This window comes from Lontra canadensis, unplaced genomic scaffold (assembly GCF_010015895.1).
Source record: "Lontra canadensis isolate GAN:19392208 unplaced genomic scaffold, GSC_riverotter_1.0 scaffold247, whole genome shotgun sequence".
NCBI lineage: Eukaryota > Metazoa > Chordata > Mammalia > Carnivora > Mustelidae > Lontra > Lontra canadensis.
The window spans coordinates 1-25,167 of record NW_022631241.1 but is presented as its reverse complement, the minus strand read 5'-3'; the positions used below and the strand labels follow the sequence as shown (position 1 = coordinate 25,167).

At 44.1% G+C, this 25,167-nt stretch overlaps 1 long non-coding RNA gene across 1 annotated transcript; it reads left to right on the top strand.

The window, feature by feature from the left end:
- Nucleotides 1-4,015: 4,015 nt before the first annotated feature.
- On the top strand, nt 4,016-19,750 carry LOC116862479. Its single transcript, XR_004381642.1, has 3 exons — nt 4,016-4,259; nt 15,828-15,830; nt 19,740-19,750. It is a non-coding gene; the product is annotated as an uncharacterized LOC116862479 (long non-coding RNA).
- The last annotated feature ends 5,417 nt before the right edge of the window (nt 19,751-25,167 follow it).

Here is a 25,167-nt window from a genome sequence, read left to right as displayed (position 1 = left end):
GTTTATCCAGCATACCCTCCACCCCCCACACTCAGTATCTGATCACCTTCTGGAACACATCCTCTTCCCCATCCCCAGATGAGGTCTGATCACCCCGGCTGGCTCTCCCTCCCCCTGATGTTTCCTCTCCATGATTTCCATCCACTGCCCGACCCTGCTCCTTGGCTACGAATCCCCACTTGCCCGTGCTGTTCGGGAGTGGAGCCCAGTCTATCCCACTGAAGGACCCCACAGTGGTCTCTACAGGCCCCTCCAGTGAATAAATCTGCCTTCCTCTTCAACAAGGGTCATGACTATTTTCTTTCCTTAATAGCGCTCATGTGGGTTTCAAAGCTCGACAGGTCGCTGACTCTGCAATCAGCCTCCTCATTGCTTGGTGAGGGGAGTGGTCTTTTGTACAGAGGGGAGTGAGGAGACAGCCAGCAGGACCGCTGTGGACCGAATGCAAATCAGATTGCAGGACACCCCTTCCCCAAATGCTCTATGTCTCCCTATTGCCCTTGGCAGAAAGTTCAAACTTCCTTCCTCAGTTTACCAGGACCCATTTGCCCTTTGGCACTCTCCCATTTCCGACTCCTTGTCCAGGCCTTCAGAACGGCCTGCAGCTCCCAGACCCTCTCTCTTGAGCTTTTTCCCCTGCCCTTGTCAAGTGCTGCTTTCCACCGGGGTGGCAGATTCCTACTTACTTAAGTCTTAGTAGAAATGGAGCCTTTATCATGAAGCTAACAGAGCTTAAGCTTCTGGGTCTGTGCTCAAGCCTTCAAACCTGATTTTGTAACCTAGTATTCCTCCTCCTCCTCTTCATCTCCTTCTTTTTTTTTTTTTTTCCTTTTTAAGATTTTGTTTATTTATTTGACAGAGAGAGAGAGCAGGAGAGCATAGGCAGGGGAGCAGCAGAGGCAGAGGGATAAGCAGGCTCCCTGCCCAGGGAGCCCCATGTGGGGCTCTATCCCAGGACCCTGGGACCACGACCAGAGCCAAGCCTTTGCCTCACAAAATCTGAATCTACTTTTGAGTGTCAGTGTAGACAATCTGATCTCCTGAACTCATTAAGAAGGGGATCTTAACCTCTGATATGTGCTGCCCACCGATCCCACACCCTGGGGACAGCCCTGACAGTACTCCCCTGTGGGCCTCTGGACTCAACAGTCTCTTCCCTGAAACTCAGAGAGAAAAGTTATTTTATCTTTGCCCCTCGTGTGCCGAGATTCAAGTGCATAGTAGGTAGTCAGTAAAAATGTGACTGTATGATGCACTGTGTATACTGATTTGGGGAAACGGTGCTTTTTAATGTCTCTCGAGGTATTCCATAAAATCTCTGATGTGAATGAAGGAGTGAGCACGATCCAGGAAGGTTGTTCCAAACACTGCCCCGGCGCTGTGTCTTCCTGATTCTCTCCCACTTCTTCGAGCTTGACGCATTTGTGGCAACTTCACCAAATCAACACAGCTTTCTCATCTGCCCGACCACCTAAGGATCTCTCTGAAGCAGGACGTTTTTATTAAAGAGCAAACAAAACAGAAACAAAAGATCTAGCATCTCTTCAAACTTAAGAGCTTGCCAGTGTGTCCATTTTTCTTCCTCTGACAATTCATTATATTATACAATTTACTTTTCTTCCCTTTTCTTACTGAAATCTCAAGTTAGAGGTGTTGGACACTCGTGTACTCCTGACCTTGGCTCTTGCCCAGGTGCAGCCCTGGGAAGGCAGGTCCCCTCTTGGTGCCCTTTCTGTGCTCTTGGATTCTTGGATGACGTGGTGGTTGAGAACAGGCTCTGAAGTCGGTCTTCCTGAGTTCAAATCGCAGCTCTTCTATTTATGGGTGGTGTTCTGTGAACTTGACCCGGTGATTTGAGCCAGACTCTGAACAACCAATTGTTGAACTTTCAGGAACTTTGCAAACCTGTGGATGATTTTGAACTTGGCGTTGACAGGAGTAGCTACGCCATGGAAACTGGCAAATGCCAGTTCCCTGACCATTCCCTGACCTGGTTGTTGCCTTAAACCAGCATGTCACTGCTTCTTCTTTATCTATAGGGTAGGAGTAATAATAGTGCATATCTCACGGAGGATTTGGGGAAGTTACCTTAAGTGTGCTTACTTGTGCATGCCGAGTACTCAGTAATTGTGAGCTATTCTGGGTGATTCTCCCATTTCACATGGTCTAAAGTCTTTCTGCTTCATGTGTCCCTTTCTGCCATAACTTTAAACACTGGATCTGCCAGATCCAGCACATATATGGATAATAAAAATTTTAAAAATCCCTTAGACTAATTAGGACCTTAAAACAACTAGCTCGGGACACTTGGGTGGCTCAGTTGGTTAAGGATCTGCCTTCAGCTCAGGTCATGATCCCAGGGCCCTGGGATGGAGCCCCGCATCAGGCTCTGCTCAGTGGGGAGTCTGCTTCTCCCTCTGTCTGTCACTCCTCCTACTTGTGCTCTCTCTCTCTCTGACAAATAAATAAATAAAATATATTTAAAAAAAAAAACCAAAACAAAACAAAACAACTAGCTCGTAATTGATAGGAAATGTGTGGTCTGATGTTGTTTATGAGGCAGACGGTGATGGGATGACACATATATTATAAAAGTAGAATTCTTCTAAATTTAGCACTGATTATTTTGGCTACACACATTTCGCTTGGCTAGAGATTAGGAAGAATTCCTCTTCCAGAAGGTCTACTCTTTGTCTCCTAGTTTTAGGCAAAGACTGTAAATATAGTTTATTACAGCACGTGGTAACTCAGTAAGCAAACATGTTCTAAAAATCTTAAATAGCTGTGTTGAAGTAAAACATGCTAAAAATTCACACGAATGACATGCAAGTTAATAAAGACTTTGGCGAGGGGTGCCTGGTTGGCTCTGTCAGTGGAGCACGTTACTCTTGATCTCAGGGTTGTGAGTTCGAGCTCCACGTTGGATGTTGAAATTACTTAGAAATAAGACCTTAAAAAAAAATAAACAGACTTTGGTGAGTAAATAGACACTCAGCAATATACTGTTGTTATCTGAGCGCTAAAAATATCATACAGAGAGACTTCTGAGGAAAATGTCAGAGTGGGAGGATCCTTAGCTCACCTGGTCTTGCAGATTCAAGCAGAAAACACCCACGTCCGTGCACGTGAAGTCTGACCCCATAGACCTAAAACACGGTGGCGGGAGCAGTAAGGAATGGCTTCAGACCTAAGTGACCGTCAACTTAACATAGACAGCTATATGCAGATGTTACATATAAACCTACTAGTAAGCAAAATCGAAAACCAATAACAGATATGTGAAAAATAAAGGAATCCCAAGTATATCACTAAAGAAAGCCAGAAAACCACGACAGAAGAAAGCTGGAGAAGAAAGGAACAGAAAACCACAGCAAAAGAGGGGCACCTGGGTAGCTCAGTTGGTTAAGTGTCTGCCTTCAGCTCAGGTCATGATCTCAGGGTCCTGGGATCGAACCCTGCATTAGGCTCTCTGCTCAGTGGGGAGTCTGTTTCTCCCTCTGGGCTCTCTCTCTCAAATAAATAAATAAAAATCCTAAAAAAAAAAAAAAAGAAGAACTGCAAAAGAACCATAAAACAACCAAAATGGCAATAAGTACATACATATCAATAATTACTTTGAATGTAATGGAATGGACTAAACACTCCAGTCAAAACACATAGGGTTCCAAATGGATAAAAAAGCAAGACCCATCTACACGCTGCCCGCATGAGACTCATTTCGGACCTAAAGATGCATGCAGATTGAAAGGAAGAGATGGAAAAGCATTTCTCATGCAAATGGAAGTGAAAAGGAAGCCAGGATAACAATACTTACATTGGACAAAATAGATTTTAAAACAGAGACCATAATAAGAGATGAAGAAGGACACCATGTAATCGTAAAGGGAACAATCCAACAAGAAGATATAACAATTGTAAACATTTATGCATCCAACAAGAGAGCACCCAGATACATAAACAACAGAAAACAAACATAAAGAAATTAAATTAACTGATACTAATTCAATAACAATAAGAGACTTCAACATGTCAGTTACATCAGTGGACAGATGATCTAAAGAGAAAATCCACAAAGAAACAGTGGCTTTGAATGCCTGGTTGGACCAGATGGATCTAACAGATATATTCAGAACATTCCATCCTAAAACAGCAGAATAAATATTCTTTTCAAGTGCACATTGAACATTCTCCAGAATAGATTACATATTAGGCCCCATTACTGGCTATTTACCCAAAAACCACAAAACACTAATTTGGGGGTGCCTGGGTGGCTCAGTCAGTTAAGTGTCTGCCTTTGGCCTAGGTCATGGTCCCAGGATCCTGGGATCGAGCCCCACGTCAGGCTCCCTGCTTGCTCAGTGGGAGTCTGTTTCTTCTCTCCTCTTATACTCTCTCTCTCTCTCTCTTGCTGTCACTATCTCTCTCTCTCACATAAATAAAATCTAAAAAAAAAAAACAACCCAACTAATTCGAAAAGATACACGCACCCCTATGTTTACTGCAGCACTATAGAAGCAGCCCACGTGTCCACTGATGGATGCATGGAGGATGAAGACGTAGTCTATGTACAATGGACTGTTAACTATACCAAGAACGAAATCTTGTCATCGGTAACGACATGACTGGAGCTAGAGATTATGATGCCAAGTGAAAGAAGTCAGTCAGAGAAAGACAAATACCATAGGATTTCACTCATATGTGGAGTTTAAGAAATAAAACAAACAAATGACAACACAAAAGGAGACCAACCAAAAAACAGACTCTAAACTATAGAGAACAGACAGTTACCAGAGGGAGATGGCTGGGGGATGAGGGAAACAGGTGATGGGGATTAAGATTACACTTGCCATGGTGACTAATGGACGTCCAGTCACTGGCTGATAAGTTTTACCTTCTCTTTATTTCAGTGCATTTTGGTAAATGTCAGTCTTATTTTAAATTCGGAGTCTCTGTCTGGTCTTGTGTCCAAACTGATGGTGAACAGGGTAAATATAGTTTAGTTCCTATTTATCAAGCACGTGTTATACCCCAGGCAGTGTTAAATAGCCATATTACTTCACCGAATGTTCTAGAGTCCCATGTGAAACAGGGGTTGTTACCCCCATTTTACTAGAGGGAGTGAGAGCCCAGTGCAGCGCCAAGCTAGTAAGTGAGAGTCAGGATTTGACCCCGAGTCCCTCTGACTCCAAAGCCATGTTCCTTAGCCCTCTGTTTTTGTTTTGTTTTGCCTTTTTAAAAATTGTGTTACATTGGCCACCATACATTAGTTTTTGACGTAGTGTTCCAAGATTCATTGTTTATGTATAACACCCAGTGCTCCATTTTTTTAATCTCCTAACAGAACTCTTGGCTTGATCCTTATTTGTCTACCAAGTGGGATCCCTCCTTTCCTCCTGTATTGTCCTGTTCTTACATCATTTTAGCTGAAGCAAGATGAGCCATTAGGGGTCTGTACTTCTGCTGTCAGAGACCAGCAAGGGCTAAGCTGAATCAAGTTCCTTAATCAGGAAGCGGGTCTGATAAAAGCAGCATCAGCTACAAAGCACCGACTTTATTGGGGATAATGGTTTCCTTTATTCTGCCCTAGGGATTGGCTTATTCTTAAATTGAGTTGGACGAAGTCTAATCTCACTTAGAAGCAAAAGAGAAAAGAAAGAATAATAAAAAATGTAAAAGCTCCAGGTAAATGATAAGAATTTCGCCAAATAATTTGGAGAAAAGAGTCAGACAATACTTGTGCGCACACCTGGCCATGATAATAATAGGTTGCTTTTCTCACAGGAACACTTGAATACCCCCTACTCCAAACAATGGGCATTGGGAGTGGACAAGGCTGACTCGTGTGACTTCGTGCTCCTGGGACAATGTCTCCTTCCCCGTCTGGCTGTTCTTCCCTTGCTGACCTAGCCATAGCCCAACCCTGACCTTGATCACCCCAATGAAACCAGGTTCCAGGGAGATTTTACAGCACTCAGGTGCTGCATGGTTTTTAAACAGCCACAAAGTGTGACCCTACCATAAAGTCAAGAGTCCGAATCAAGCTTACTGGCCTTTATTTTTTTAATGTGGGGTGGCGGAGACTCCAGGCAGTGGCATGACGTTTAGCTCCTTTGCTTGGTGCCTGGTGGAGGCGAGCACTCCCCAAATAATGGTTTCCCTCCCTCCTTCCTTTCACAGGGTCTTCTGAAGCTTTGTTCAGGGGTTAGTGGCTTATGGAGAATCCCAAGAGAGAAGCACTTGGTGTCGAGAAATGACCAGCAGCATTTGTTGGGATAACACTGAGTGTCTCTCCTGTGCCGGCTGATCTGTTAGGTGCTGAGACTACAGGGGTGAGTAAATGCCCCGCCCTCACGGAGTTTACAGCACAGCTTGGGGGACACATGGGGAAATGAGTGATCACATATACAAATGTAAAATCCCAACAATGACAGGCATTGTAAGTAGAGCTTCACTGCGCAAGAAGAAGCTATAAATACACTTGACTTGGTCAGAGAGGTCAGAGAAGGCACGAGCCCTCAGGGCCATTCAAGTTGAGATCTAAAAAGTAAGTAGACCTGGCGGAAGGAGAGTGAAGAGGGCTAGGCAGAGGGACAGCAGGTGCAAAGGCCCTTTGACAGCAGGGAACAGGCTAGTGAGGCCGGAATAATGGCCGGTGGGGATGAGCACGGGGTTTTGAGGGGGAGTGAGGTGTGCAGGCGAGTCTGGGAATGTGGGGGGGCCAGAGCAGGAAGGGCCTGGAGGCCACCCTGTCAGTGGTGAATCTTTGAAGGTTAGAGTAACATCGGCTCACGGTTAATCACACGTGGGCTTGGAAAATTTTACCGGTTGGTAACTGACTTAGAGCTAACAGAGAATCAAGTGCAAGGGTTTTATCAGAAACTGTGGGATGGCCAGTTCCGACCAGTGGCAGTTGACACTGGCTCACGCATACTTATCTCGGGAGCATTGAGACTGGCAGATGCCCAGCTTCTTGTCCCCCACCGCTGCTCGTGGCTGCGCCTCGGGGGGAAGGCAGAGCGGTGCCGCCCAGGACGTGAAGCCCCTGGGGGCAGGGGAGGGAGCACCGTCCTGGTCCTCCATAAAGGCCACCTGTGACCTGGGATCTGCTCACCTCCGTGAAGAGCTCCATGAAAGGGAAGTGTACACGGAGAGTCTAAACTATCTCCAAGTCCATATTCTTTCCAGGTCAAAATATTTGTTGTTGCTGTTGTTGTCACTATTATTATTGTTTTCATCTCGAATTGAAGTCACCAGAACACAACTCCCCCGACCTTCGGCCTGCTCCCCTCCTGTGGCTCCGACGGAGGGAGGCAGCCGACCATTCGTAGACTCACTGCGGCTTTCCTTTCCGGGGGCTGGAGCTCAGAATCAAATGTGAGACCTGCTGACTCATGTCGCAGGGGTCCCAGCGTGAAGCTACTCTGGGATCAGCCTGGGATTTCATATTCACTCTCTGCAAGGACAGTGGCCACGTAGTAGTGGAGAGCAAAGGAGACAGCACTGCGGGGCCCTCAGAAAAGATCAGAGGCTTGGAAGAGGGCCCCGAGCTCCTGGGGTGGGAGTGCCTTGAAGAAGTCCTGTCTGCCCCCGGGTGCTGGTGGGCTGGGCGGCCAGGAGGCCGGGGCTGCATTCAGAAGCTGCAGCTGGTGCCTTTGCTGTGGTTTCTTCCTTCACAGGTGGTCTGTGGTAATAGGGTTTTGGGGCAGGCCACCCCCTCTGTTCACACCTGATGGCCGGGAGGCAGGAGGGGCTAACAGGAGGTCGTACCTGCCTCATTTACGGAGAGGCTGATCCAAGTGAGAATCCCCGGAGGATTCCTCATGTTTTTCCAAAAGACACGCCCATACCCCGTTCCCGTTTCAGCCTGCATTCTGCTGAAAGCCGGTTCTTTGCGCAGAGAGCTGTGGATTAGAAGCATTTCAAATTCCAGAATGCTGCCAAATACACTTAAGAGTCCTGCTCCATTACTGACGATCTGCCTACAGAGAAGTAAAATATTGAACGAAGCGCCCCTCAAAAAAAACACAAAACCCAAAAAACCCAGTAGGATTCTTGATTGCTAGCCACACAAACCAACTTTTATTGAAGAATAACATACATACGGAAAAGTACACAATCCAAAGTGTGCAGCTCAGAGAATTTTCACAAACTGGACACACTCAGGTAACTAGCAACCAGATCGACACACGGAACATTCTAGAAGCTCCCCTTGTGCCCCTTCTGGTTCCCAGCCTCCAGAGAGCAACTAATATTCCCCACTTGCAACAGCTTGGGTTAGCTTTGCTGAGCTTTGCACCTGACATAAATGGAATCGTGTAGGATGAACGTGCCTTATGTCGTGAGCCTCACACAATGCTGTGGGGTTGAGCTATGGGATCGTTATTCCCACTGCCGCCCAGGATTTCACTGTGGGAATATACCAGATATATCCATTCGACGTGGGCATTGGAGTGCTTTCCGGCTTTGGGTTATCCTGAATAGCGCTTCTAGGAACATTCTAGTACTTTTGGTGAGCACATATACACATTTCTGTAAAGTACCAACCCAGGAGTTTTTAGATCATATGATATGTACATCCAACCCAGGCTATCTTACGGAATAAGAAATTTACTGGATGGAGCTTGGAGGCTCAGAGAATTGACAGAAAACTAGAAAGAAAGAGACGTAGGAGGATGTGGTGGGGGCAGAGGGTGAGACAGCTAACAGGGCTGAGGGCTGGAGCGGGAATGGTCTGCTCAGGGCTCTGCCGTCCCTGGACCTTGTTGGCTCTGGGCACAGAATCCCTGCAACCTGCCAGGCCTAGATGCCTCCCTGCTGGGCCACTGCTACCCCTGGACCACCGCAGCTCCCATAAAACAAATCTCAGCGTCTTCTCATTTCTGTGTCACTTGCTCCGAGCTCATAGGTCCAGGCAAAGGAGTCCAAGCAGGGGGTCCACCCAAGACAAGGAAGACTTCCCCCCTTCAGCACCCACAGTGAAAGGGAGTCCTAGTGCGTCTAGTGAGGGGTGATCTCCCCCTGTAGGAAGGGGGGTCAGATGCTGGACAGCCAGCTCGTGAACACAAAGTGACGACTGTCCACAGCAGGCGCAGCCCCTCTGGTTCGCCTCCCAGTGAGCGGCTAGTGGTGCGGGAGGGGGTCAGCCACCTGTTTGTGTACCTCGGAGCCCAAGTGCACGGTCTTGCCTTTAGGAAGGGGGCGTCGAGTTCAGGGACACTTTAGAAGGGGCCAACCACAAAGGTAAGAGAGCATCTCCTGGAGGAGGGAAAGGGAGAGAAGAGGAAGAGGAAAAAGCGAGTAACAGAGGGAGGGACAGAAACAGTGAAAACAAAGGAGAGAAAGTCTGGAGGAAGGCGAGAAGCACAGTTTCTTCCTGACCTGATTTTGCCGGCTTCTGTGCTGTCCCACTTTCTCCGCTTCTCTGATGTGCTTTTATGAACTGTGCTTTGCTTTATCAGGTTAATTATGTTGACATGGACCACAGAAGAAAGAGCTCCTGGTCATCAACCGAGACAGGGAAGGGTTTGAAGTCTGATTATCACACGCCGCATACAATTCTGCTCTCGTTAGAGCATATGGCTTCCTAACCTCGCTGGTGACATCAGTGAGCTTTAATAAAATGAAGAATCACTTCCAACAAAAGAGGCAAAGCATACAAATGTACTGAAGCCATTTGCAAGGTGGCAAGTTATTAATTGATCTGAAATTATATTTGGCTCTCCAACAGAACCACGGTGTCTTTGAAGTCATACATTCCCGCCAATGTTATGTTGGAGACTTTAGTAATTTGTTTTAAATGATAATCAGAGCTTTCATCTATGTAGCACCTCTCTGTGGCCTTCCAAAGAGAAAGGCGGGAGGAGTCATTACCATTATCCCCAATTAGCAGGTTAGAACATTCTGGGCACACAATAGCTTGCCCCACATCACATGGTCAGCTGCCATGAGAGCCAGCGAGTACTACAACAGAAGAGCGTGAACTTGGACAAGGAGCTCTCTGCCCCTATGGTTTATTCTCTTTCAACTTTGTTTTAGGCGGGGTCAGAAAAACCAGGAACTGTCCAGTCTCCCATGGGGGCATCCACATATCTGTCTATCATTTTCCATGAGCTACTTGGGCCCAATGTGCCTCCTTCTGGCAAAGATGGGGAGAGACGTGCGCTGCAGTTATTTATATTAGAGAGAGAGATAGAACAAGCAGGGGTGGTGAGAGGCAGAGGAAGAGAGGGAGAATCTCAAGCAGACCCCCCCCTGCCGAGCACAGAGTCCAACACGGGGCTCGATCCCAGGACCCTGAGATCATGACCTGAGCGGAAATCAAGAGTTGATGCTTAACCTGCTGAGCCATCCAGGTGCCCCTGGTTGCCTCTCTTTAAAACAGACTACTCTTGTGGCATTTGTGGATTGCGAGAGGATTAAATAAGTGAATACAGTCAATGCTCGGATGGTGCAGAGGGAGCGGCTGCCCTGTGGCTCGCTCTGGGGCAGGGACCACTCTGATGACAGCCCACGGGCCCTGGGCTGCGCCCAGAGCAAGTCCCTATTAATGGAGCCATTACTACGAGAAGTCAGAGTAAGAGGGGCAGGAAGACACGGCACGTGGAGGGGAAGACGATGCCCTCGGCGGGCACAGCTCGAGCACACAGACAGACAGTGTCGCACGGACACTGAGGCTTGCTACAACAGTACCCCACTATCGACATTTGTAGAAGGACCCCCTCCAAAGTGGTCGGTGGTAATCAGTGAGAAGCAGGGACTTGTCCTCAGCAGGGTCTGGGCCCCACACACATCAGGAAAACCATCTGATACTGTGGGTTATTTCCTTTCTCATAGGATAATGGAAAAGCAGGAGAGAGAACTTCCAGATGAAAACTTTATCCACCTAGCTCAGTGGGTCCAAATGCTCTAATTTGCTACTGAATTATTAGGAATGCGGGGCGGAGGGCGTTGTACAGTTTTTCTTTTCCATAAATTAAGCACTGGAATGTATGAACTTGATGTACTGAAAATGGGAATTGATGCTTTTAAAAGTTTAACTTTTAAACCCTTAACCTCATACTTATTTTCACTTGGCACATGTGTTACTGGGCTATGAAAAGATCTATTTGCTTTGGCAGTGATGGAAATACCATGAGAATGAAAAGAAGGCATGAAATAGAACGCAATGAAGAAAACCAATGGAGAGAGGCAGGTCCCGGCCATCCTGGTTGGGGAGGGCAGGGGTGGGCTGGGACTCCCTATAGCTAAGAGCATGCAGTCTCTACCAGGGAATTTAAGGACAGAAAAGGAGCCACGTCATAACCCATGGAGTCAGAGGATGGTACAAAAGAACTTCTTCTCTCGGAAGGGGTTTTCCGACGCAGGCACTGGGATGATGAGGGGGTCCTCACGTACATGGGCTTCACAGTAGGCCAGGAGGTCCGCAGCTGCCTGGGAGACCTGCGGGGGACACAGCACAGGGGTTAAAAGCCAGTTCATGGTGGGTCTGGTGCAGAGGCGTCCGTGTGGATATGGCCAAGGACAGGCAGGTGGTGTGCACCGCCAAGGGCAAGGCCAGCCTAGAGAGAGGGTCTGTGCAAACCCAAGGAGACAGGGTTGGAAACATGCCCAGGGGTGCAGGACCAACCTCCGGAGAGGAATGGGAAGGCCCAGATATCCTCCTTCTACTGTCAGTTGAGTGATGAGTGGAGGCCCCGGGCCGTTAGCTTCACAATGACTCTGCTAAACCATGTACAGATGAATAAAGTGGAGCGCTGGGCCTGGCCAAGCCTGTGTGATTGTGTTTGTTATTGTTATTCGTTGTTTGATTGCAATCCACTCTCGTGACCAGCACAGAGAGACACTTCATTTTCCCCAAGACAGCACATATTATCAGTGTATTGTATGTATCACATACAGGAGCTACCTACTCTAAGCACACACCTTAACTCACAAAGGCCACGCCCTCCCCGCCACCCCATGTGCAGGGAATTGCTTGGGACCAGAAATCTCCTTCCCCTCCACTTTCCTTCCAGTCTCACCTGAAGCCTGCAGACACATGGTAGGGGTGCACTGAGGTATCCCCGTTGTTCAAGCCCGGGGTTCTAGAGGAAGGGCTGGGTGGGAGCTGGCAAAGGGCCCAACCCTGCTCCTTAATAGGAAGATGAAGCTACCAGCTCCTTTCACCCGGCGTCTGGGTCACGTGCTTGGCAAATGAATGGCCTCTGCATTGATGCATCCGGCCAATTAGGTCGTCCTGCCTGCAAGGGCTTATTAGAGGTTACAGGCGGGGCTCAGTATCCAGCAGTCAAATGAGATCCTTTTGGGCCACTCAATGTCTAAATCCTTCCTAGAATGTTAAAAAGATTCCACAAATGAATGAAAAAATGTCTTAGAATCCCCAGTGTATACAAGCCACACACATTCCCTCCAGGTTTTAAAGTCTGACCTACCTTCCAAAATTTTCCGGAAATTTTTCTTCTGATTTCCAGCCCAGACCTGATTTAGCAGTGGCTGGACTCCTACAAACAATTCTGGTAGAGATGTATAAGGAATTTACCCCCCAAATAAAGGAACTGACCCCCGCCCAGGGCAAGAACTCAGGATCCTGGGATCAAGCCCTGTGTTGGGCTTTCTGGTCAATGGGGAGCCTGCCTCTCCTCCTCCCTCTGCCCCTCACCCCTGCTCATGTTTCCTCTCTCTCTTAAATAAATCTTAAAAAAAAAAGAAAAGCTTTAATGTACCTCTGTTTACCTTTTAGCGCGATCCAGCTCGCCCGAAGTTAGGTCGCTAAACTGTAATTACAGCCTCCTTCCCCTGGCATCATCAGTGTTCACAGGCTTAACACCTTTCACGGGGCGGGGCGGGGGGGGGGAATATTGGAACAGTTCCGTTTCCTGAGACCGACCACAAGGGGGCGCCCTGCTGGGGGGCGGTGGAGGCCGCACCGTGGACCAGCATGTTAGTTAGACCGAGGCATTCGAGGAAGGAGCCCCAAAAATGTAGCTCTGGAGGTGCCAACCTCCAGTTATAAAACAGTCACGGAGATGAAAAGTATTGTGTAGGGAATACAGTCAAATAATACTTTAATAACACCCTATGGTGACAGACGGTAACTGCACTTATTGGGGGTATTTTGTAATGTACAGAATTGTGCAATCACTCTTTCACACTTGAAACGAATAGAACACTGTATGTCAGCTATAGTTCAATTAAAAAAAATGAGGCTTTGTAGGATGGCTGGGTAAAGGAGAGATGGGGCTGGGCTGTTCCTGCCTCCCATCAGTGTCTCTGCTGCCCACGCAGCTAAGCTGTTCATGTCTGGCCCTGCTGGTTTTCAGCAGATCTAATCTAGGGAATTTTCTGTCACCTCTAAAGGTGATATTGCACTTGGTTCCACAATTTTTCTTTCAGGGAAACAGGCTGTTCTTCGATTGCCTCCTTTTGCTGCCGGTTTTAGGACCACAGATGCACTTGCTGAGTGATAACTACAGTCCCCTGGATGGCGGAGTCCTGTCCGGGCACCTGCGCAACAGGAATGAGTACCTAATGGGGACTGTATTGGTGCCAAGTGATAAGCGCCCAATGTGAGACTAAATGGGCAGATCTGGTTTGGTTCCATGCAATATTTACATCCTGGATGCCCTCGATTTGTTGAAACAACATTCTTAAGAGCGCACAAGTCATCCTACAATCAAAGAATCAAGGGAGGTTTCCAGCTCAGCTATCAGCCCTCTTGTTTCACAGAGTGTATGATGTTCCTTTATTCCTGCATAAGCAGAGTATTTGGATAACCCCTGAAGTTGGTTGTTATGGGATCTGAAAGGATAAATATAAGTAATGAACATCTTAATGAGTCTTACGCATGAAAGGTGACATCTTGACACACAGCTTAAGATCCAGGCATTAATTAACCCAAACCTGCTTGTTAGGTTGTATGGAAGGGTTTTCTTAATCTGTCCTAGATTGATTTTTATAGTTGAAAGTTTCCTTCCATGCATATAAAACATGGGCTGCAGGCGTTGCCAAATTGCAGAAAACATCTGCCGTCTTTGAAATAAAAAACATGTGATTTGTTTTCAAAGAGAAAATTTTATTTGGGCTGGAAATTTAAAACTCCCTTACTGTTTACACTTTCTCCTCAAGCCTGAAGTCGGCTTTACCTAAAGACCTCTGCTGTAAAATGCCCAGAGCGTCTCTGCCTCTTCTCCTTAGTACTGAGCTATTACAAGACAACAGATGTTGAAAAGAATCGGCAGCCTGGGAGCAACTGTGGAATTTTACCATTGCATTTCAGAGTAAAAGAGGTGATTAAAACAGCCCAAGTTAGCACATAATCCTGTTAGTTGCACTATAATTACAAGCTTCAGTGATGGGAGAAAATGTTGCAATTACTATAGTCAAACTCCTCAACAAGACAGATAACATAATTACTATTCTGGCTGTGACTCCCACTGCACTTATCCTTTGCATCTCAAGCACAGCAACTCACACCTATTCCTCAGCAAGCCCGGTCTATTTAACAATACTACTTGGAATCAATTTCAAGCATCTTTGATGGTTATGCCTATTCCTCTCTCCACCCCAAGAAAACAGAGCAGGATTATTGTGGAGAGCCCAGCCGGGTTCAGCCCTCCTGCCTCCCTGCCCTCCTCACCACCCCTGCCCTGTGGTGCAACAACAGCATCTTTTACAAGGTCAAACGTGGTGCACACTTCCAACAGAAGAAATCATCTGCTGGTTTTCCCCGGTAGAACCATCAGGACATTACAGGAATTATCCCTCACCTCTAAAGTCTGAGCAGGTGCCCCCAAGTGAATTCTTGTGATTTATTTCTTTCTTCAAATGTTGGGAAGTATTTGAGATTAACGCACCAGTTCCTAAGCACATGCTCAAGATACTTGCATATTATGATGCTGTAAACTGAACGTTTGTGTCTGCCCAACCCCAATCCAAACGAGGAAGCCTCAATCTCGACATATTTGGAGGTGGGGCCTTTGGAAGTTCATCAGGTCACGAGGGTTGAACCTTGATGAATAGGACTAGTGCCTCTGTAAGAAGAGACATGAGAGAGACGCCTCTCCGCCCACCGTGTCAGGTCACAGCAAGGAGGGGGCCGTCTGTAAACCAGGAAGAAAGCTCCCACCAGAGCCTGACCGCACTGGCCCTGTGATCTTGAACTTCCCAGCTTGCAGAGCTGTGAGAAATGAATTTCTGTTATTTAAGCCACCAGGTCTACGGGACTCTGTTAATAGCAGTATGAGTGGGCTAAGACACTTGGCTTCTAGTGGATCCCAGCAATGATTTTGCATTGATCTGGATAAATATAGGCAATTTTCAATCATTGGGTCCTAGGACACAGATAGAGCCACCAGTTGGGAGTGTGTAAGGTTATCCCTGGAGGATATGGAGTGGGCGGGGCCTGGAAGATAGAAGTGAATACACGAATAACATAATGGAGAGTCCCTCTCTGAATTCTAAAGGCCAGTCTTCATAACGGCAGATGAGCTATCATCACATACGTTTTCCCCCCTCACACACATGAGAAGATGACTGCACATTGAGAGGTAAATCCAAGACGCTTGGAGGAGAGTTAAATATCTCCAAGTTAACCTTAGAGTTGATATACATGTTCTTTATGGCCAGAAGAGGGAAGCCCTCACTGATTAAATGACCAGATCCACCATGAATCTCAACTTAACCAAACCCTTGCAACAGGTTGGCGCATATCCTATATGACTCTGACCACCTCTTAGTTTTGATAGATCCCAATTTTCCACAAAGTAATTCCTAATTCAACCATTTTGCAAGTTTACCGAGAAAGTAATTTATTTGGTGACAGGAAGCAGTGAGTCACTCAAGAGGTTTCTGGGACTTAAAGGTGGAAGATAGACCTAACAGGGAGGTTCTGGGCTCCAGGGTTTCTAGAAAGCCACGGCATCTCTTAGAGAAGAAGCAATGGATTGTGAGTCAGGAAACGCTGTCTCTGACCGAGCCGCGCTCAGCACTAACGAGCTGTGTCATTCTGGGCAAGACAAACACTCAGGCGCTCAGTTTCAGTCCTGTCAACGGGAGCAGCAGTAGCTACTGGTTTGTGACGAAGCAACATAATGGGCGCGATTACACATACAGCATGTTCGTATTTCATTATTCCTTTGGCCGCTTTCTGGGAGGGCGCTGAGAAACAGACACGAGGAAGTTCCTGGAAATTATTAGGGCAACTGGATGCCCACAGTGCCCCCAACCCAAATCCTCGCGAGTTAGAAGTGTCCCTCGCCTTTCTCAAATGCACATTTTGTCTTCTTGTTCTCCTGCTTCTGTTCTCCTCTTTGATTTAATTCAAAGATTTTTCTCCTTTGATCTGAGAGCTATTCTAGAATCGCTCATTCCTAGCCCCTGTCTTTGAATTTCTTTCTAAATCTGGCCGTAGATAGTTACCATCTGAATGGGTTTCTGGGAGACGACGAGAAACGCAAGAGAAGGGTTAGGTTTCTGCTAAACTAGCAGAAGGTAAAGCAATGAAGGGGCGGGACCTAAGTTCAGACCGGACATGCTCGAAAGGCAAGATCTGTTTGCACCGCCTTGACTTTGGGCTGGGTCATAGGACGTGATTTATATTTATTTTCTTTTAGACATGTCATTTTTTCAACCTTCATGTCATTTATCATCTTGATTCTATCCCTTCCTTGGACTGCTCCGGACGCTTTTAATTGGCTGTCAGTGATCTACCAGAACACGACAGGCTCCCTGATTTTGTTCTTCTTCAATTTTCCACAGAAAACATCATGATATTTGAGCCTCACTCGTCTTCTGTTTTAGCAAAAACTACCTTTCACTTTAGAATTTTCTCGTTTGGCTTTGGAAAACTCAACACAGCATGTTTTATCTTGTGGAGAAATGAAACCATAAAGAACATATGTCATTCTTTTAAAAGAATCTATTTTTTCAATGCCATCCCAATCAAAAGCAAAAATGAAATTTTGGGACTTCTTCAAGAACAAAAGCTTCTGCAGAGCAGAGGAAACAGTCAACAAACCAAAGAGGCAACCCACGGAATGGGAGAAGATATTCGCAAATGACACTACAGACAAAGGCTGATATCCAGGATCTATAAAGAACCCCTCAAACTCAACACCCAAAAAAACAGATAATCATGTCAAAAAATGGGCAGAAGACATGAACAGACACCTCTCCAGAGGAGATATACACATGGCTAACAGACACATGAAAAAATGTTCAACATCATTAGCAATCAGGGAGATTCAAATCAAAACCACATTGAGATACTACCTTACACCAGTTAGAATGGCCAAAATTAACAAGACAGTAAGCAACGTGTGTTGGAGAGGATGTGGAGAAAGGGGAACCCTCTTATACTGCTGGTGGGAGTGCAAGTTGGTGCAGCTACTTTGGAAAACAGTGTGGAGATTTCTAAGAGAATTAAAAATAGAGCTTCCTTGGGAGGGGGGGTGGGGTTATGGACATTGGGGAGGGTATGTGCTATGGTGAGTGCTGTGAAGTGTGTAAACCTGGTGATTCACAGACCTGTACCCCAGGGATAAAAATATATTATATGTTAATAAAAAATAAAAAAAAAATAGAGCTTCCCTATGACCCCGCAATTGCACTACTGGGTATTTACCCCAAAGATACAAATGTAGTGAAAAGAAGGGCCACATGCATTCCAATGTTCATAGCAGCAATGGCCACAATAGCTAAACTGTGGAAATATCTGAGATACCCTTCAACAGATAAATGGATAAAGAAGATATGGTCCATATACACAATGGGGTATGATGCCTCCATCAGAAAGGATGAATACCCAACTTTTGCATCAACATGGACGGGACTGGAGATTATACTGAGTGAAATAAGTCAAGCAGAGAAAGTCAATTATGGTATGGTTTTGCTCACTTGTGGAATATAAGGAATAACATGGAGGACGTTAGGAGAAGGAAGGAAAGGTGAACTGGGGCCAATCGGAGGGGGAGACGAACCATGAGAGACTGTGGACTCTGAGAAACAATCTGAGGGTTTTAGAGGGGAAGGGGGTGGGGGTTTAGGTAAGCCTGGTGGTGGGCATTATGGAGGACACAGATTGCATGGAGCACTGGGTGCTGTGCATAAACAATAAATTCTGGTACACTGCAAAAAAAAATTTAAGAACTCACAAACCAGTAGGGTTGTCATGACTCTTAGAAGGGCTAGAAACAAACAAGCGAAGAGGGGAAGACACATGAAAGATTTATCTGTGAGAAGAATTATGAGGGGAAAAAAAATCTCTGGTTCAAATATAAATGTGAAAGAAGAGCCATAAGGCTGACACCCAAAGGTCTGTCCCAGCAAACTTCTGTGCGCTTACTGTTTGGTTCCACTCAACATCTCTGCGTTGTCCAAGCTGATGGACAGGACAAGTAGAAAAGATAATCCTGATCTCATTTACACTTACATTTGGGATGTAATTTATGCTTTTTATGCAGTGTGGTCATATTTTGCATCTGGTCAAAATATGGTCATATTTTGCATCTGGCTACTAGTCCCTAAGGGAATGAGGAGGAATATACAGACTGTATACAAAAAGAAAAAACAAACAACAAACCAAAATGGACAGTGTACTTGCAGATAAAGTGCTAGAGAGGAACTATGTGGGAAGGACAGAAAGGGTCTCTTTCTGTTTACTGTACCGTGCGGCCACCTCTCATGGCACCCTCTTTCCTCTTCACGGATCATCATACTATATAAATGACAATAAATTCAGAGAAGAGAATGCTAACTGGGTCCTCAGGGATTGGTGGCATCTCTGGGGAAGAGGTGATTCCTATGCAGAATTTTAATTTTGAAATAGCTTTCTTGTCTTCATAATAATAATCCTTATTTGTTCATAAAATTGCCCAAAAAAGTTCAACACTAGAAGCAAAAATCAACTGCCATGTGGAGACAGTGCTTTGGTGAACATCTTTTCAGATATCTTACTATTCCTCTTCCTACATACGATTTCATACGCTGTTCTGTAACATGCTTTTTTGTTCACTCAGTACACACAGATGCACGTCATTGTTTAGGATGATAATGTAGTGTAACATGGTCTCTACCTGACTTATTTAACCAAGCCCTGTTGATGGACAGTCAAAAATTACAATTTGTCGACATTATACGAGTGCGCTGATGAAATTCTTACTTTCCTTCATTATTTGTGAGAGAGTCTCTGGGTAAACATCTAGATGTGAGAACACTGGGGTCAAGAGAATGCATGATAAACATTTTGATACACATTCCGAACTATCCTTTTAGAAGACTGTATCAGGGTCCACTCCAACCATTAAGAACCTCTCACTTCACTTTGCAGCCGATGGGTGACAGTGGATTTCATCGAAGATTAAAAACATCAACAGTCTTACGGTAGCCAAGATATGGAAGCAACCTGAGTGTCCACTGATAGACGAAGGGATAAGGAAGATGTGGTGTGTACACACATACGATGGCATACTACTCAGCCAGATAAAAGGGTCATGCCATTTGCGACAACGTGGATGGACCTAGAAGCTATTATGGTAAATGAAATAAGTCAGACTGAAAAAGACAAATGCCACATGATTTAACTCATATGTGGCACCTAAATAAACAAAAGAATAAACAAGAAGCAGCAGAATCAAAGGCAACAAACTGATGGTTACCAGAGGGGGTGGGGCAAAATGGTGAAGGGGAGTGGGAGACACAGGCTTCCAGTTGGAACGATTTAAGTCAAGGAAATAAAGGCACAGCAGACAAGGTCATGTTTTGCATTTGGCTCCTGGCCCAGGGCACACAGTCAGTGGTACTGTAATCGTGCTGTCTGGTCACAGATGGTAGCTACACTCATGGGGAGCACAACATTACACATAGAGAAGTTGAACCACTATATTGTAAGGCTGAAACTAATGTCACATTTGTGTGCCAACAATACTAAAACAAAACCAAAAACGGTATGGGTCTCAGTATTTTTTTTTTAAAGCAGATCTCAGTGTTGTTTTGTGCCTAATTCTTATTTATGGAGGTAAATGTCTCTTCATATCTTTGACCATTTATAGGTCTCCATTTTAAGCTGCCTATTCGTTTGTACAGTTAAAAAAAAAAAAGAGGACCTTTTCTTATTGACTTGTCAAAGAAATTTCAGAGAGGTTTAGGGAAACCAACCCTTTGTTACATAAATGCAAATGTGTTTGTTTTGTTGGCTAGAAATTTTTACCATATCGAGTTTTTTAAAATGCCATCAAAACTTTTATATTATGAAAAAAAAACTTTTATATTATGAACTGTGGATTTTGTGGTATGTTTGGCCCTCCCAAATATTTATAAAAACATTTGCTTCTGAAAAAAAAACCCCAAAACATTTTCTTCTATTTCCCCACCACTTTTATAGTCTTATTTGTTATATTTAAATCTTTGATCGGGGTGCCTGGGTGGCTCAGTCGGTTAAACGTCTGTCTTCAGCTCAGGTCATGATCTCAGGGTCCTTGGATCGAGCCCTGCATTGGACTCTCTGCTCAGCGGGGAGTCTGCTTTTCCCTCTGCCTCTGTCCCTCCTGCCCCCAAATAAATAAATAAATTCTTAAAAAAATAAATCTTGGGGCACCTGGGTGGCTCAGTGGGTTAAGCCTCTGCCTTTGGCTCAGGTCATGATCTCAGGGTCCTGGGATTGAGCCCTGCATCAGGGTCTCTGCTCAGCAGGGAGCCTGCTTCCCTTCCTTTCTCTCTCTGCCTGCCTCTCTGCCTACTTGTCTGTCAAATAAATAAATAAAATCTTAAAAAAAAATCTTTGATCAAATTTAGGGACTGACCTGTGTCCCCCAAACTCCTATGTTGAAACCATAAACTCTAATGTGACTATTTGGAGATATGACCTTCAGGGAGGTAATTCAGGTTAAATGAGGGAAAAAAAGGGGATGGGATTCCCTAATCTGATAGAACTGGGTATGTTTAAAAGAAGAACAGACACAAGCTCTCTCTTCCTAGAGCACAGAGGGATGGCCACTTGAAGACACAATGAGCACGGAGGCCTTACCAGACATCAACGTGACTGGCACCTTGATCTTGGACTTCCAGGCTCCGGACTGTGAGAAATTAAATTTCGGTTTAAGCCACATAGTTTGTGGTTTATGTCATGTTTATGTTGTTATGGCAGCCAAGCAGACACATACAATCCATCTGAAGTTCATCTGTATAAAATTAGTGATGTATGCAGCTTTGTTTGTTTTCCTAAGGGCTAGCAATTTCCAGCAGCATTTTAAAATAATGTGTTCTCCACTGATTTAGATACCATACGGATCATATTCCAAATTCCTAGTACATTGAGATTTATTTAGGACTACCTATTCTGTTCTGTTGATCTGCCTAATTAAAAAGCTTTAAATACTCTGATTTTATGATAAACTTTAATACCTCACAAGAAAATTCTATATATCTTCTTCCTTGAACACAGATTACTTAAAAAAAATTCCTGGATACTTTCACACATTTATTCATCTAATTGAACTTTAGAATAGTTTGAAGTTTGCTTTTGCCAAAAACAGAAACAGAATTCGGATTAGATCTGTATTGAATTTATATACTAATTTATAGAGAAGAGACACTTTTACAATATTGACTCTATCTATTCAAGAAGAGGGTGTCCACTTTCCTTTATCCAAATTGTCTCCACCTTCCCTCTTTCAAGTCTTTTACATCTTTTTATGTTTTGAGTGTGAAAAAGTATAATCTTACACATTTACATATGGCATTCTCAAAGTCAATTTCATTGTTTAAGAGATGGTTTAAAAAGGATACTGAGGCTGACATTTATTCATACTATTGCTACTATTTTACTGCATTATGGTCAAAGAATGTGGTATGAACTATTTCTACTTTTTAGAATATATTAAAGTATTCCATGATTGGTACTTATAGAAAAGTGGTAACATTTTTTGGAAAAAGACATATATCCCATTATCCATCTACCTATCAATCAATCAGATCAACCTAATTAATTTTATTAATATATGCTTACATCTCTTTTGCCTAGTTGATCCACCAAAGACTAGGAAAGACATGCTATACCCTTACACAATTTGTCCATCTTGATATTTTGACAAATTTTTCTTTGTATATTTTTGATACAATTGGATTGTATGGTAAGACTATGTTTAGCTTTGTAAGAATCTGCCTTCCAAAGTGGCTGTACTATTTTGCATTATCCAGCAATAAATGAGAGTTCCTATCCTTCCACATCTTTGTCAGCATGTACTCTTGTCAGTTGTTTGGATTTTAGTCATTCTAACTATTGTGTAGTGGTATCTCGTTCCTTTAATTTGTAATGCTCTAGTGGAGCGTTCTATACGTTGTGGATATCTGGATATCTTCTTTGGTGAGGGGTCTGTTCAGGTCTTTAGACTATTTTTTTAGAGATTGTATTTATTTATTTGTCAGAGAGCGAGCGAGCGAGAGAGAGAGAGCAAGAGAGAACGGGCACACAAGCAGGGAGAGTGGCAGGCAGAGAGAGAAGCAGGCTTCCTGCTGAGCAAGGAGCCTGATGTCGGACACAATCCCAGGTCCCTGATATCATGACCTGAGCCTAAGGCAGATGCTTAACCACCTGAGCCACACAGGCATCCCTTTTGTCTATTTTTTAATGGGGTGGTTTGTTTTCTCACTGTTGAGTTTTAAGAGCTCTTTTAATATTTTGGATACCAGTCTTTTATCAGGTATGTGCTTTGCAAAGGTTTCCCCCAGTCTGTGGCTTGTCTTCTCATCCTCTTAACAGTGTCTTTCACAGAGAAGTACTTAATTTGAATGAAGTCCAGCTTATCAATTTTTCTTCTGTGGCTTGTGCTTTTGGTGTCATAGCTACAAATGAACTGCCAAACCCAAGATCACCTAGACTTTCTCCTGTGCTTTCCTCTAGAAGTTTTATAGTTCTGCCTTTAACATGACTCATTTTGAGCTCGTTTTTGTGAAAGGTATAAGGTCTGTGTCTAGATTTATTGTTTTGCATGTGGCTGTCTAGTTGTTCCCACAGCATTTGTTGAAGAGACTATCTTTCCTCCATTGTATTGTCTTTGCTTTTTTGTCAAAGGTCAGTTGACTGTATGTATGTGGGTCTATTTCTGAGCTCTCTATTCTGCTTCATTGATCTATTTGTCTATTCTTTTGTCAATACTACATTGTCTTGATCACTGCAGCTTTATAGTAGTTTTCCAGTTGGGTAGTGTCAGTCTTCCTCCTCTCCCTCAATATTGTGTTGGCTATTCCATTTTTTTTCTTATTTTCCCTTTTCCATATAAATTTCAGAATCAGTTTGTCAGTATCAACAAGCTAATTTGCTGGGGTTTTTTATTGGCATTGTCTTGTATCTATTGATCAAGTTGGGAAAAAATGACATCTTAACAGTATTGAGTCCTCCTATCCATGAACATGGACCGTCTTTATTTATTTAGATTTTCTTTGATCTCTTTCATGAGTTTTGTAGTTTTTCTCATATAGATCTTGTATACAATGTAACCAGTGGTTAAAAAACAATTGATCCGAGATGGTGAAGGTGACTTGATTAAATATGAAACAATAGTTATAGACCCTGAAATCAATTGTGTCAAAGTTGATGGCAAGAAAAGTTGTGAGCAATGTGGCTTATGATATAAGAAAGAGGGTGGGTTCTATTCCTGTTAGAATGGACCTGTGACATCTGCAAGTTAATGCACAGCAAAGTAGCTCTGGAGACATTTAGGCTAGGAAAGTGGACTATTCAGTTGAAGCAGCTTAGTCTCAAAGAACACTTGTCTCAAGGTGATATTAATATAATACAATCTTGAAAACCAAGATATTAATATAATACAATATAATATTGTATATTATTTATACAATGATATTAATCATTGTATATACTGATATACAATGATATTAATATAATACAATCTTGCAAACCAAAGCCCATTGGTAACCTGGGCTTGAGAAGATGGTTTGCTTTTTAGGTAGAATTGTATGATCAAACCAAGATTAAGTTTTTGTTAAACACTAGAAGGCCCAAAGCACCAATCTAATGAAAAAAACACAAAAGTGATGAGAATAACACCAAATGTTGGGAGTGGAGAAGAGAACACCACAATGTGCTGGTGTAAATTCTTCATCAGGTTATGCTTGCTTATTTTTATTCAAACCACATTAGGGTCTAACTTTTGGAGTAAAAGGTAGTGTTGAAGGAAGGAGACTCTCAGGTCATTCCTATGGAAGAGTTCACCGTGTGCCTCACTGGTGACATCCACTCTACAGGACACCTAATATTCTTTCTGCTGCTGCTGTTGCTATTTATACATCCCATGAACTGACATAGATGGGCAGTGATCTCTTTAACCATCTGGTACCTAATGGAGAAAAAGTGTCTTATGCCCAAATCTGAAGTCTATAGACAGTAAAAATTGAGGAGACTGACCCTATCTCCCTAACAGATAAAGAACGCAGCAGAATTCCAAGACTGAATTCATCTAGAAACTGTAACCTGGTAAAGACTTTGGATACCAGCGATAGATTCCTGAGGCAGATGACCTTTGGAGTGATGGCTCAGATAGATTTTCTGTGGTGAGTGAAGTGCTTGGTTCTCATTAGTACTCTGAAAGTTGGGAATGAGACACTGGGCAAACGGCACTATCCTATGTGCCATTTGTTGAATGTTGAAGATCTGGGGGTGAGTGGTGCTTTGACAGTGCTTACAAAGAATGCATCAAGCCCAATCTTGTGCAAATATTAGAGGGCATGCCGATATTTATTCTTGATGGACATGAACTCCTCTAGCATAGCAGACTCAACTGTACTAAAGCTTGTTGGCGCTGGTGACTGAAGCTAGACTAGAAACAAACTTTGTATTTAAAAAATTTGTTAAAAAAATGTTTAATTGTGGTAAAACACACATAAAATTTATCATCATAACCATTTTTAAGCATACAGATCAGTATTAAGTATATTCACACTGTGGTGCAATGGACACAACAGAACTCTTCCATCTTGTAAAACAGAAACTCTGTCCCCATCAAACAATTCCCCATTCCCTCTCCCCCATCCCCTGGCAACCACCATTCCACGTTCTTTCCCTATGAATTTGTCTATTCTGGTTACTTCATATAAATGGAATAATACAGGTTTTTTTTCTCTGGCTTAATTTCACCTAACATAATGCCCTCAAGTTTC